Here is a 14,522-nt window from a genome sequence, read left to right as displayed (position 1 = left end):
GGCGCTGCAGGGGGACCCATGCTGGAGCAGTCTGTTCCTGAAGGACTGCACCCCATGGAAAGGACCCATGCTGGAGCAGTTCATGAAGGACTGTATCACATGGGAAGGACCGCACAAAGGAGCAGGGGAAGAGTGTGAGGAAGAAGGATTGGCAGAGATGAAGTGTTATGAGCAGACCACAAGCCCCGTTCCCCATCCCCCTGGGCCGCTCGGGGGGAGGCGGTAGAAGAGTTGGGAGTGAAGTTGAGCCCGGGAAGAAGGGGTGGGGAGGAAGTTGGTTTTAGATTTGTTCTTATTTCTCATTATCTTACTCTGTTTAATTGGCAATAAATTAAATTAATTTCCCTAAGACGAGTCTGTTTTGCCCGTGACGATAATTGGTAAGTGATCTCCATGTCCTTAACTCAACCCATGAGCTTTTCATTGTATTTTCTTCCCCCGTCCAGCTGAGGGAGGGGAGTGATACAGCAGCTTGGTGGGCACCTGGCGGCCAGCCAAGGTCAACCCACCACACTTGCTTAGTTTTTTATTTTCTTTATTATTTTTAGTATCTCTTTTGAATCTTTACTTTTCTCCTAATTTCCTTCCACAACATAGTCATGCTTAAGGATTGTTGGTCTTCATTGTATTTTCTTCCCCCGTCCAGCTGAGGGAGGGGAGTGATACAGCAGCTTGGTGGGCACCTGGCGGCCAGCCAAGGTCAACCCACCACACTTGCTTAGTTTTTTATTTTCTTTATTATTTTTAGTATCTCTTTTGAATCTTTACTTTTCTCCTAATTTCCTTCCACAACATAGTCATGCTTAAGGATTGTTGGTCTATGTGCTGTCAAGTGCCTTGAGGCTGTTCAGATAGCACTTCTTAAATCTGATTCTCCCTTATTAACATCAGAATTTCCTTTACCCTTTTACATACTCTTTGCAGTTGAAAATTGCCTCCCAGCTTTCCTACAATTAGGTATTGTTTATACGTGCTTGGAACAAAATGATTAAAAATGAAAAGAGAGGCCAAGTATCTTTGGGCTGCCGGCCTCTGAATAGTCATTCTTGGCACTTATTTAAGTATGACTTTTCCAACGTCAAGGTCTGTCTCAATCCCAATGTTTCTTGCTCCTGACTTCTTACTTTCCAGCATCACATCAGCTACTATTCTTCCCACAGTTTCTGCCAGAGCCATTAGAGACCCAAAATGCACGTGTGGTTCCAAGTCCTCACAAAGTGCAAGAAGCATTCTTGTGACATTTTGTTCAGTATCTTCCTAATTTAACAAGGATCACTGTCCATTACAGTTGCCCAGTAGGGCAGATAGTCTTTGACCACAAGATACAGACATTTCCATTCTTCACACCAGAGTCTGCATTCTGACCCTGATAATAATGCAAATATCAGAGGATTTTGAACACAAGTTGTTATTTGGGCTTCTCATTAACTAGAAAGTGTGCATATTCCATAAAGGAAAAGTTCATTCAGATGTTTAAGTTTGCAAACTTTGAAATAAAAGAATGTTTATTCTAGATATAAATAGATCAAATTCTTAATGCTGGTCAGTTCACAGGGGAACACTGCCTCAAGGAAGCAAGAACAGTCCAGGCACTCGTATACCTTGCTAAAGAAGCCTTTATTTCAGAAATGTAACAACCAGATCAGTGAAGCTTATAGCTTGTATATAAAAGCTTAAAAGACAAAAGTTGTAATAGTAAATTCACATATTAAGATGTTAATGGTATTCTCTGATAATATACCTGTGGCCTGATTTTTAAAATAATGTAGTTTGAGTGGCTTTATTTTTTTAGAGTATGTCTTCTACTGAGTTTAACTTCAGATGCAAAGGCTGGAGAGCTGCGCATGAGCTATTCAATGAGATCTCTATGAAAAATTTAGCTTTCTTGAATTTGACATTGCTTTCTTATTTTTGGCAGGAAAAAAAAAGATAAGTTCCAGTTCTTTGGGACAGCAGCCTGTTGCCTGAATTGTGATATCATGCCTTCTTTCATCTAGCAGTGTACATGACTTGTGCTTGCTAAAGTAGAAAGGAACTGTTTGTCAGTCCTTTGTAAAGCCTATGGCTTTGCTTGCTGCACCTTCCTATGCCCTTGAAGATACATTTTGTAAATCAAGAACTCCCAGACAGAGATGTTCCAAGAAAGGATGTGCTGTAACACACGTGGGATATACTGGAAGTCAATGCTCATTCAAAATACATAAGGCATACTCAACCTTAAGTTTTCATCAAAAGGTGTTTTACAGATATGGCACTTGTGTTTGGAAAATACAAATGAGAGGCCAAAGAAATGAAAGCTAATTAAAGTCTGCTGAGATGAAAAACAAATGTTAAGGATCTTTCCAGTAGGAAAGGAGCTAAAGACTGTGAGAGTCCAGCTGATTCTGGTGGGCAAAATTCTGGGTTATGTGGCTAAAAAAATGACAGAAAGTCTTTTCGCTTCTGTTTTAAGAGATAGTAGAGAACTATCCACCTGAGCAATCTAGATCTGCGATTTATATTTTTTGATTATTAAAAACAATTGCTATTTGGCAAGATTGAAATAATCTAAACCAACAACTTTATTTTTCACTGTGTAGACACTGTATAAACAAACATGCTGCTTCCATTTTTTAAGTAACGAGCAATTTTTTATTTTAAAAGTTCTTTGGCAATGCTAATCTGTCTGTTTTGGGGAACATGGTAATTTCAACTAAAAGGTATCTGATTTTCCAAAGGACAAATAGCAGTCTTCATAAATCAGCTATGTAAATTTGAAGGCATCCAGTATAATTTGTGACTTCCGAGAATAACATTTTTAGGATTCATGTACATTAGGATATTGCAGTGTGTGGTTTACAGAAATAAAGCAGAGATGCTGTTTTCAGCCATGCCGAGACTTAAAGAAAATACATGGAAATAAATGGGCTTTACCTCTGAAAAACTGAATAATACCACAGAATTTCTGTTTTTCCATTGCCTTATATTTACGTAACTTCATTACTTCGCTGGTGTAAATTCTTTTGGATTCCTGTGATCTGTCACTTGGTCTGGCTCCTATTTCTGAATGGCTCCAAATATGTCCAGACTCAGTTGGAGAAGAGGACAATTGCTGTCACCAGTTCTGGGCGTGTAGGCAGTAGGCCTAGGCAACTGGCCTAGGAAGAATTCCTACTCTGACATTTTGCTTTGAGACACGGGAGTTTCCAGTCTCACCACCTAGACTCAGCACCGATGCCAGCTCTCCCAGCTTCCCCCCAGGCTCTGCAGGAATTCACTGTGAACACTTAATTACCTGAGTAAATCCGGCAGGGATGGGTTGTCATTAAACAAGGAGCTATGCCACTTTGTAGTTTCTAAATTCAGACTAACTTTTAACTCTTGAACATGCATAGAAAGTATTAACACTGTATAAATGTCTCTTTACATTTTTATTTATGACTTTAGAGGTTCTCTATTATCAAAAAGCAGGTAGAACACTACTTTCAAGGGCTCTGAATCTTTATGAACTCTATAAAAGTCCATTTCTCATGTCAGAGACTGAGCCACTTAATTTTGATTTTTCATTTAAAAATATAACTGTTGTTATACTATACAGTGCTGTTGTAGTTTCTGAACAGAAATGCAACATACTGCAATATCTCCCATCTTTCCTTGTTATTAGCGGTGCCATACAGAAAGACATAGGTGTCAAATATTTGTCAGTGTAATACTTTTTCATTAATATCACTCAGAATTGCATGGTGTGTCTAGATTAGCATGCTCCTTGCTAAACCTTAATATTGAACTAATTTATATCTTAATGTCTAATTAATTAAGAGCCATAATTATTTAATTCATATGATGGCTCCTTTATGTTCCTCTAAAACTGCTTGAAGAAAACCACTGATTTGGATTCCATCAGCACTTCATGAGGCTTAGTCTTCATGCATTGCAAGCAGAGTGTTTGACAAGTTTTAATTGTTAATTAATTGTGTATAAAATTAATTTTTACTAATTACAATATGGTGGAATAAAGAATAAAAGAATAAATGACAATAAAAAACTTAATGAATTAGATAGGACAATTTCATGTTGTGATTATTTAATAAAGAGTCATATGAGCTCTTTGAACTGTGGTGAAATTCACCCTGAGCAAAACCCAGGAACAATGCCCATAGGCTGCTTAAATTCAAGTTATGTCACTGTATCAAGTTGTGCTAACTACAGTCATTTTTTCAGGATGAAACTCTCCCCATAGCAAGTAAATCCCAGAATCAAATAAGTCCGAATTATAAAATGAGGATGAGACCAGGTCAGATAAAGCTTATATTATAATTTTATTTGTTTCTGCTTCCTTCTAATGCCTCATGAAGTTGAATACAGGTTATTTCTGAAATCCTGAAAATCCTTCAAGATCTTTGGAGTGCATCTTTGCATGCCTTTTAACAGTTATTATATTGAATAATACTTTTTTTTTGCTTAGGGAAAAAGGAAAAACTTCATCTCACAGTGGGAAATATTCTGAGCCAAATTTTTGCAGAGCAATAGACACTTGTGGCAGGTAGCTCATGAGAGCTAATTTATTATATAGTAAGGATGAGAGGACTCAAGTCCTAGAAAGGCATATTTTTCTCTGTAGACAATGAAGGGATTCTGGGTAGACATTCAGATGTCTACAATGTGGACAACTAAATGTGGAAAGATGAATCCTACCCAGAATGGCAGTTCATTTCTTTTGCTCCACAAAATGCATATTGATGCAGAATTCACTAAAGATTTTTCAGAAAAAAATTGCTATGGTCTGCTGCATGATTTTTGTTGGTTTATGGTTTTTTTTTTAAAATTAAGATCTGTTAACTTTTAGTCCTGAAAAAATGTACTGAAGTTCACACACAGGAAACAATGCACTAGCTCAGTTCTCCTAGGATGCTTGAGGGCTGCACATCACCGTCACAACAGGGAACAACAGCATGAAGATTTCCTGCAGTAAGGTGGAAGACATGACACACATAGTTAAAGACAGGTTTATGCTGGATTTTGATCCTTCGAGTTGTAAGATCCAAACAAGATATGTTTTCAGGTGATCCAGAAGGATTTGGAAGTGAAATCAGGTGATGTGTTGAGTCAACACATTTGCATTGGGTCTATACTTTGGAAGTTGGTCTTGTCCCATCTATAGAATATGCACTAGGCACATGCCTGGTCCATAATGTGAATTAAACATGAAGTATCAAAATGGTATTTAGATGAGGCATAGTTCTAAAAATGGGAATCTGTTCATGGATGAATTTCATCATAAGAAAAGGAAGGCTACATAGAAATACAGTAGCCACATTAGAGGGCTGTAGCACCTCAGAAAGCACCTCAGTTTAAGCAATACACTAAGCGTGGCAACATGCCAAAGAAATGTCTGTATTACTGCCCCATTCTTCAGGTGAGGAACCCGAATGGTATGAAAAGTATGTCTTGGTTAAGGCTGTGCGGGGGATCATAACAACTTCAAAGGCCTATGTAGGCACAAATCCTCGCACCCACGTGCATTTCAGTGAGACACACGTGGAAGTTTCCAAGGAAAAGGTGGTATTTTTCAGGGTGTTTGCATGATGGAAAACAGCAATAGGCAAGGTTGCAAGAGGCAAAAGAGCTCAGCTACACACTAAGTTTCAAGAGACATTCTTTGAAATTGAAACAAGGCACCTGCATGTGTGTTCGTGTGTACATTCAAGCATGTATAAATGCTTAAATATTTCTTGGGTCAAAAATGGAATATTATTGCCCTCAGAGAAGAGGGCCTTCGCATTTTACTTGGGCATAGGAAAGTAAAATATCCACAGGAAAATATGTTCTCATGTTTAATATCCAAGAAAAGAAAAGACCCTCTCAAGCCTCACCAATTCATGAGGCAACATATGCCTGTCATGCCAAGATGAAGATTCTTCTTATTACATGCAGATGAAGAATCAAAATACCGGGATCTACTGTCTTCAAATGGCAACTAAGTTGTCTTTTACTAGATTTTTTACAAGCCTAATGGATGAGAGCTGTCTACCAGGAAAGCTGTTGGGAGGCCATGAAAAATCGTCTCCACTGCAGTTGTTTCTGTCTGTTATAAGGAGATTCGTACACATTACTTGAATGTATATACAGACAGTAGGCATGTGTACATTAGAATCACAGACACATTAAAACTATAGACAGAGGCATCGTAGGTAAACTTACAGATATCAGCTGATAGATGTCCATGGTGTTCGATCAAGATACTGGCATGCTCCCTTGGGTACATGGACTTTGGAAAATACAATGTTCAGTAAGGCCTAGAATGTGTAACTGTTGTTAAAACAGTTCTCACACATAGAAGTACAGTGGAAAAAAACCTCCCTATTGTGTGAAGTTGCAATGCTGACATGAGCATTTCAGTCTGCACATCCAAGACTTTTAGAGGCACTGTTCTGATATGGTCAAGATTTATCCTCTGAGAGGAGGTGGGCAGACAGCCTGATAGCTAGGCTTAGGGAAAGGGTGAGAAGTCCATGTTAGAATCTAGCAGCTGAGAAAAGGAATTGTGAAAGAAAGACTGGTGAAAAACTAACGAAAAAACCACTAACAGAGCAGAGTGCAGCATGGAAGAAATGGTTGCCAGAAGCTGGAGGGACTGAGCATTTATACATCTGTAATCCTGTGGCTGTTACTACCCAGAAAGTCTTGGGAGTGTCCTGCTGAATCCTCTCCAATACCATTTTGGGAATCTGATAAGTGACTATTGTTACTTTTTACCTAAAACAGAGAAGCCTGAGTATAATTAGACGGAGGGTGTGCTCTCCGCCACAAACATGCCTGGCGTGTTTCATGTTGTGATGGCGTGTTTACAATTTTGTAATCTTTATCCTATATAATTTTAAGGATTGTTTTTAAACGCTAAACACTAACGAGTGGCCTGACTTCTCAAAGCATAAGAAAGAGGTGAAGGATACATCCCATTTCCTTTCCAGCTGTTGTGTGGTGGAAGGAAGGGCACAGCACTGGTTTTGGTAGTCCAATATGCCTGCTCTGCCACTGAACCTGTCTGACCCTGCGTTCGGAGAAGTCTGAGTTGTTCCCAGCCTCATCTCAGATCCCCTCTCAGTTCTGGTGCAGGTAAGTCGAGGATGAGGTTTACTTTTCCTTACCTGGCACATCTGCTTCTTTGTGTATGGGTGAAGCTGTTCAATATTCATTTTCTTAGGAGTGGGAGGGCTTCAAAAAGAGTGCTGAATGACAGCTGGGCGGGGAAAAGATAATGGCAGGAACACCATGGCTTTATAGGAAGGAACACAAACAAAAACACATTACAGGATTAAGTTACCAAACTTAAATTATTATTTATAATTAACCTTTTCAGGTAAGATTTGTCTGTGTACCAAAGAGCACTGATAAATTTGGCTTTCAGTTGCAACCAGCTTTTTGATTAACTGATAGTATGAGCTTATATACCAGGACTTCAGGCAGAGGGAGAAGAAAGGAAGTGGGAGAAGAAAGAAAAAAGTATCATGGGAGAATTGGGGAAACATAAATGTTAAAGGCAGGGGGACAAGAACAGAATTGTTGGAAAACTGTAAATTCTGGAAGTGGGGAAAAAAACTAGAGGATAATCCAATGGGGGAGGATACAGACCAGAGGAGATGCTTGGTGGAGGAGTGACTGCTGAGATGATAGGGTGGAAGGTGGGAGAGATATACAGAAAGCTGGAGGAGGGAGGAGATTCTTGGGAAGGAAACAGGAGTAAAAGGAAGCAGATGTAGAAAGGCAGGCAGAAGGGAAGGCTGGCAACAAGCTGGAGGCTGCAACTGTGAAAGTCACACAGGAAGCAAGCAACGGGACTCCAAGAAGACCAAAGGTAGAACAACAGCATTTACATAAGAGGATAGGTCAGAAAATATCCAGATTAATGGAAATTTCAGGAATATTTTTGTTTCCTTTCTTTCCCTTGTCACTTCATTTTCTGTCTAACTTTAGAGAAGGAGAAACGTCATAGAAAGCCAGGCAAAGAGGCTTATGCCATGGGATGCCTCCTTAATATGTGTGGGATGTAGGTTTATAGCTCCTGTCATACTGACTCACATCGGGGTCCTGTTAACCCTCTGGGACAGCTTTTATCTTAATTATGAAAGGCCTTGGCAGACAGGCAGCTCACTGCTGCTATTTGTTGTAACTGTCTGGAAGGAGGTGCCTCAATCCGCTGTTCAAATAATAAAATTAATACAGTGCTTAAAACTTAATAGTTTTAAAAAAGTATTTTAAACAGTTCATCACTGCTACAATAAAAGGATCTAGCAAGGATCCAAAAGGACAGGTGGAGGAAGCAATAGCACTGTCACTTGGCTCAGATGTTCATTTAGACAACAAAGTTCTGAACCAAGCCTGTGGAAATCATTAGAAAAAGTCCCATGAATTTGAACAGCCGTATTCCCAGCTGTGATCCCTCATTCTACCTGTCTCTGTGCTTTGTGTACATAAGTATAATAAGCCCAAATCTAAAGAGTTATCTCTAGTATGAAACTCCTTACCTGGCTTCCAGTATGTTGTGAGGATTAACTGGGATTAGACTGTGTTTGCAAAGAGTTACTGCAAGGAGCAAAGTCAGTTGAACTTGTTCTGGATTGTCGACAGGGACCTGATACATTGACTCCAAGTGCTGGGCTATTGCAGAGGGTAAAGAGATCAGAGGCAGAGGCTGGTGTTGAAAGGATTTCTTAGAGCTGGTCTTTCTGGCAAAGCGTAAGTGTGAAAGAGTATTATCATTGGCTCAGAGGTCTTATAATTCCTTATCACTTGGGACAGCTTGGCTACCACGGAGTTTAAAAGGTCTCTGCAACTTTCTATTTCTCTTTGTGGCTGATGAAAGACCAACTGACTCGTAGGGCACTGGGCAGCCAGGGTTGCTATAGGGTTGCTACAGCAACTTGATTTTTCTGTGAATGAGGAGCTAACTTAGCAGGCTCTTCTGCAGCTCTCCAGTTCCTGGTGGCAAGAGTAATGAAAGCAGCTCTCCCTCCATACAGGTAAGTGACCCCCCCCGCTCCTGGACTAAATGCAGTTTCTCAGCACACAGTTGGACATTGTGTCTGTTTCTTGTGAGCGTACTATTGCACTTGACTGTTTATAACTCTAAGAAGGGACCATTCACGAAAATTTAGAAAGGGTAAATTTACTGATAATCAAATTATTTCACTTGCATATTAATATCTTGATAATATTTAATATATTGCTAATATTTCACTGTACATTGCAATTAAAAATTAATGTATTCATATTTTAAACTGTAACAAGTGTATATAATAATTTGTCTGGGAATCATTATACTTAAAAGTGTATTATATAAAGGATTATATACATTTATTATCAAAAATAAGTATGAATGAAGAGAAATATCAAGTGTATGGCTGTTCATAAAATGCATATGTTTTATAAGTGTGTTATAGATGAACATCTGAAAATACTGTAGTAATTACTAATTATAGGAAAAGGCATATATATCCATTTCTGTATAGATTTAAATTTATAATTAATGTCCAGTAAAGATGCTGATGTAACATATCTTAAATTAATTTTGATATGTAAGTCCTGGATCAACTCAACAAATATAGCATGGTCATGTAAATACTAATAACTTGTGCTATTTTAGTGATCTGATTCTCTTTAACAACTGATACAATAACTATGATATTAACTCAGTGATTTATTTTCTTTACTTGGCAAAAATGTCCTATTCATAAAAAATGTGTAGTCTGTAGTTGTCTAGTTTTGGGGATTTTTTTCTGTCCTCAAGTGATACTTCAGAAGTATTTACATAATTGGCACAACCAGGAAAATGATCAGAAATGTAGGTTTTTTCAGTTAATTTATTATATTTTGGAACTACTTTTTGTGTAACTGATAGTTATATGCATATTTCTGTAACATGGTTTCATTTGAAAGAATAATGCCATATCTTAGCATCAGAAAATGACATAATCTGAGAAGTTCAGGGTATCTATTAGTTGCCTGCTTCATTCACTGCTAGTGCACAGAAATCACCGCTAGTACTTTTTCTACTGGTGTGTTCTTCATAGTTGTTAATGTTTCTTAATATGCAATAATACTACACAAATTTTCATCACCTCTCAAGACCTCCAGCTGCTGCCAAGGTATCTCTTGTGGCAAGGGCGATTTTATTTTTCCATTGGGTTTCTTTGTGTGTGTGTTATTTATGTTTTATACTTTCATTGTAGTACTTAAATACCTTTTCAAGAAAAATATTAAAAAATTCCTTTTTAGTCATGCACACAAGTGTAGCACATTAGCACTTAGAATGAAGAAGAGAAAAAGAATCCTTTGGCATAAAATTTTGTATAATAAAGTTTTTGTATAATAGTTTAAGTAAAGCCTAGCTCCCCAGATCCATAGGGAAAGGCTATAAAAGGTGAAAAACTCCATGGCAGGCAGCGCACATTTTCTTGAAACTGTCTGAGTATTGCTTCCTGACCCAGACTGCTAGGCAAGACCCACACGGTCTGTACCTTCGCTGCAGCTGGAGGGGACAATCTGCTTTTCTAAGAGTGTTTCCATCAGCTCCGTGCTGCCGCTGCTGTAGTCTCTGAGATTTCCCCTGAGGGAGAAAGCTTAATCAGGAAGGGCTTTGGCCTGTATTAATTCTCCAGATGATTTTCTATGTCAACCTTTCTTTTGCTAGAAAACATACGTCTCGCTGGCAGAGGCCTGGATCTCCTGGTACTATCCCAACCACCGATTCTGATTCTCAAAGTGGGGCTGGGGAACTGTCCCAGGACATGGGGTTGGTTAAGTAAAGCTTTCTTCTTGGGCTGACCTGATGAAAAGCAGGTTTTTTTCTGGCAATAGGCTCATGGTTTGCCTTTAATACCTTGTGTTTGAGGCTGAACTGAAGTCCTGGGGAAGATCTTCTGCATGTTGCTCAGACCAAGGACGTATCTCCGAGTCTGGAACATGTGAACTGAAAGAAAAGGGTGTCAATTATTTGACAGGTCTCCAACTCTTGAGAAGCCACCAAGGTCAACACCTTAAACTTACCTCTTCATTAATTGGAAAAATCCCCTGTTTGTATGTTGTTCTTAATTATTACATAGACAAAATTATGGTGTAGCTGGTAGGCAAAAACTAACATAAGCACTACCTAGTCATTCATCAAAGCCACTGCCATTGTCTGTCTGGGATGATTCACTATGGTGACTATTTTTCAACCAGGTATTGCACCAGTGAAGGAGTTTTGAATTACTCCATTATTCTGTGACTGCTGAGCCAAGGAGAAGAGTTTTGCAAGAAGTGGAATATATTCAAGTAGGGAAAAGATTTATTAAATTTCTCTTGACTTTCAAAAGGCGTCTGCTTTCAAAATTTTTCTCCCCTACCATTGGAACCTCCTCTCTGTGCCCTCCTTAGGTTTCAGTGAGAAATGTCTCTAGCATTAATAGACTGACCCAGCCCTTTAAGTAACAGATTTTTATGGCTCTTTGCTGTTTCAGACTCACCCAGAAGCCTAAGTTATTATATTACAGTTTCTGTGTTGGGTTCAGTTCTATGAAGTTCCTTCCTATCTACGTTCTGAATGACTCTCACATGAACCCACAGAAGTGAAAGAATCAAAGTTGGCTCTATCCCTGCCTCTCTTGTGCTTTCTTCACCTCATTCCCCTGCTAAAATAATTTGAAAATAATTTTTAAAAGTGATTTTGAGGACTCAGAAAGGCAGCAGTTTATGCATGCCATAGTCAGTGAAGAAGAGCTCAGAATCAATATTTCTGGAGAAAAAATGTACTGAAGCACCTGCTGGGTCTTCCATCATCCATTTTTCCTTTAAAGAACCTAGTTACAATATGACAGAGAAACTCATCACTGGCAGGAGCCAAATATATCACACTGTTTCCACTGTACTGCTGCCAGGTTGGCTTGAGCCAATGGTATTTTAGGATGTTTTCCGTATCGTCAGAACACATTGAGAATCACAAGGGACAGCACCTTATGTCCTAACACTTCACAGAGCTGGGAAAACTACAGTTGGGAATCATTAGTGGGTAATGAAGGAGCTACACAGCAGTTTGGAATGAGTCTTCTAAGCTCTTGTGATGGGAAATCAGGTATTAATGCATGTTTGGGAGGATCTTTTTTCAGGGGGCTGAAGACTGCTTTATATGAGTGGTTGGAGTATGCCTCAGGGCATACACTGGAAAGCCTTGAAAGCCAACACATCTGCAGTAGAAGTCTGCGGTGCGAGGTGGGCAAACAACTGCTACAGCACCTGTGCAGTCTTTGGCCAAACTTTCCATTAATGTCAGGTGGTAAATATTTTGAAGTTTTCTCATTTCATTTTCTTCTTGCTTAACAATTTTTTTGTGCTTACCAGAACCTTGTATAGCTGTCCTGGTATTGTCAGTATGGTGCACTGATGAGGGGAGGAGCTGAAAGACCTTTTGGGGAGTTTGAGTGGAATTGTTCTAACATTAACCTTCTCAAAGTTAGATGTCTAACTTAAAAGAACCGTTTAGATACTCTATAATTAAAGGAGAGACATCAGTACCTCCAAAGGATATGATATAACCTTGCCTAAGATAAGCATTTAAGGTAGATGGGATGAGTCCGTGGAAGTGCTCATACCTCTCCATTGAGAGGAGAGGAAACCAATTCATCTTCCTTAGGCCAGATGCCTACTTTGTACCTGGATAAAGTTATTTGCAACAAATATTTATAGTTAACTTTAAACAAGAAAATAATTGTTGCTATGAAACTATCTTTTTTTTTAGGTCCTTAGAGATAAAATATTAAAAGCAAAACTGAAACAACTGAAATATCTTGATACTTCCTTCTTTTAAAGTGAGGTGACTACTCCTGCCATACAACTCTGTTCTGCCCCATGGCTTTTGGAAAATTAGGTGGTAGAAAATAGCAGTCACAGTGAGGGTACCCAAAACAAAGACAGTGAACATATAATTTAGGAAAAAAATATTAGTTCTATATTATTATTTTTATAATTTGCGTGTTTTATATTCAAGTTGTTTATAGGAAATACTTGAAGATAGGCCATGTTGACTATAGGGGAGGGTCTTATGCAACACAAGTGAATTGTTGAGGCTGGTCTGGGTGGATAACTCGTGCTGCTTCTTATGTATTATATGATGAGGTGATACACGGAAGGTTTTCATATCCATAGGAGATCAAACTGCCTTTCATGAATACAAAATTTCATTCCCTATAAGGGAACACCTCCTAGTATCCAATACTTGTAGAGGGACAGAAGTCTCATCCAGCTGGTGGAACATTGCACATTTTCTTCTGTAGATGATTCATATTCCTCGTTCTCCTCCTCAGTAGAACTAAGTGCACTGAGTGAACACGAGTGTGTTGAATCAGAAAGAGCTTCTTTGGGGACAGGAGCCACATGTTCTTATTTTTTGTGTTTTTTTTGAATGCTTTAAATATTTCACTACTGAGCAAGATACAACCCTTCTTGTGGGACTTAACTGTGGAGAAGCCAGAGGGGACCACTGAGTGGTGGCAACAGGATTTTGGGTTGGGAGTGTAGAAGCCACATAAAATGATGCTAATAGAATAAGCCAGATAAACAATAAATCTGTGCTTTTACTTGCCATAGAAAGGAGGTAAACATAATTCCTCACACCCTTCTTTCAAAATAGGAAGACTACTCAAAAGATTATAGAAAATCATGTTTTGAATGCTGAGAACATTAACCTCATTTTCTGCCCCAGGGCTTGGCACTTTACCTAACAACTAGAAGGTGGGTTTTTTTTTGTTTGTTTGTTTTTTAAAGGTTAGTGTCCTCTGAAAAATTCAGAGGGTGCAAAAGTACAGAAAGGAGTTTCCTGGACTTTTCTAATCTGCTTGCTAACCTCAGCCACATCTCCACATCTGACAAGGGATTAATGTTAAGATTAGTTTTTACAAGTTTCGTAATAGGCAGGTGAAGAAAAACCCTGAGAGTGCCATGACTGTGGAAACACGGGAATATAAAATAATGCTGTGCTGTACTGTGCATCAGAGAATTCCCACAGGAATGTGGGAACATTTATGTGGGCATCCTCAAAATTCAGATTATATGTACCATAAAGGTATGTCATCCCCTGATGGAAGGGAACTTAACGTAAAAAAAAAAGGGGGGGGCATTGATTGTTTAGGAATATCAGGGCATATAGAAAGATGATAGGTTATTGAGGGTAGGTTATTGAGGAGATGATAGGTTATTGAAAGGCTCTGCGCTCTGCAGAGGGACCTGGACAGGCTGGATCGATGGGCCCAGGCCAACTGTATGAGGTTCAACAAGGCCAAGTGCCGGGTCCTGCACTTGGGCCACAACAACCCCATGCAGCGCTACAGGCTTGGGGAAGAGTGGCTGGAAAGCTGCCCAGCAGAGAAGGACCTGGGGGTGCTGGTCGACAACCGGCTGAACATGAGCCGGCAGCGTGCCCAGGGGGCCAAGAAGGCCAATGGCATCCTGGCCTGTATCAGAAATAGTGTGGCCAGCAGGAGTAGGGAAGTGATCGTGCCCCTGTACTCGGC

At 39.3% G+C, this 14,522-nt stretch overlaps 1 protein-coding gene across 3 annotated transcripts in view; it reads left to right on the top strand.

The window, feature by feature from the left end:
- The first annotated feature begins 8,910 nt into the window (after window positions 1-8,910).
- CD36 (CD36 molecule) overlaps window positions 8,911-14,522 on the top strand; it is a 38,288-nt gene continuing 32,676 nt past the window's right edge. The window contains exon 1 of one of the 3 annotated variants that reach the window (XM_009285532.2): window positions 8,911-8,999. The gene's annotated coding sequence lies outside the window, so the exon portion shown is untranslated. Of the gene's footprint in view, window positions 9,000-11,944; window positions 12,089-14,522 lie in introns of those variants that run through there. The other 2 variants (XM_009285529.2, XM_009285530.2) reach the window with 2 other exon arrangements.

Source organism: Aptenodytes forsteri, unplaced genomic scaffold (assembly GCF_000699145.1).
Source record: "Aptenodytes forsteri isolate BGI_AS27 unplaced genomic scaffold, ASM69914v1 Scaffold87, whole genome shotgun sequence".
Classification (NCBI taxonomy): Eukaryota; Metazoa; Chordata; class Aves; order Sphenisciformes; family Spheniscidae; genus Aptenodytes; species Aptenodytes forsteri.
This window is presented reverse-complemented; position numbering and strand designations above follow the sequence as displayed.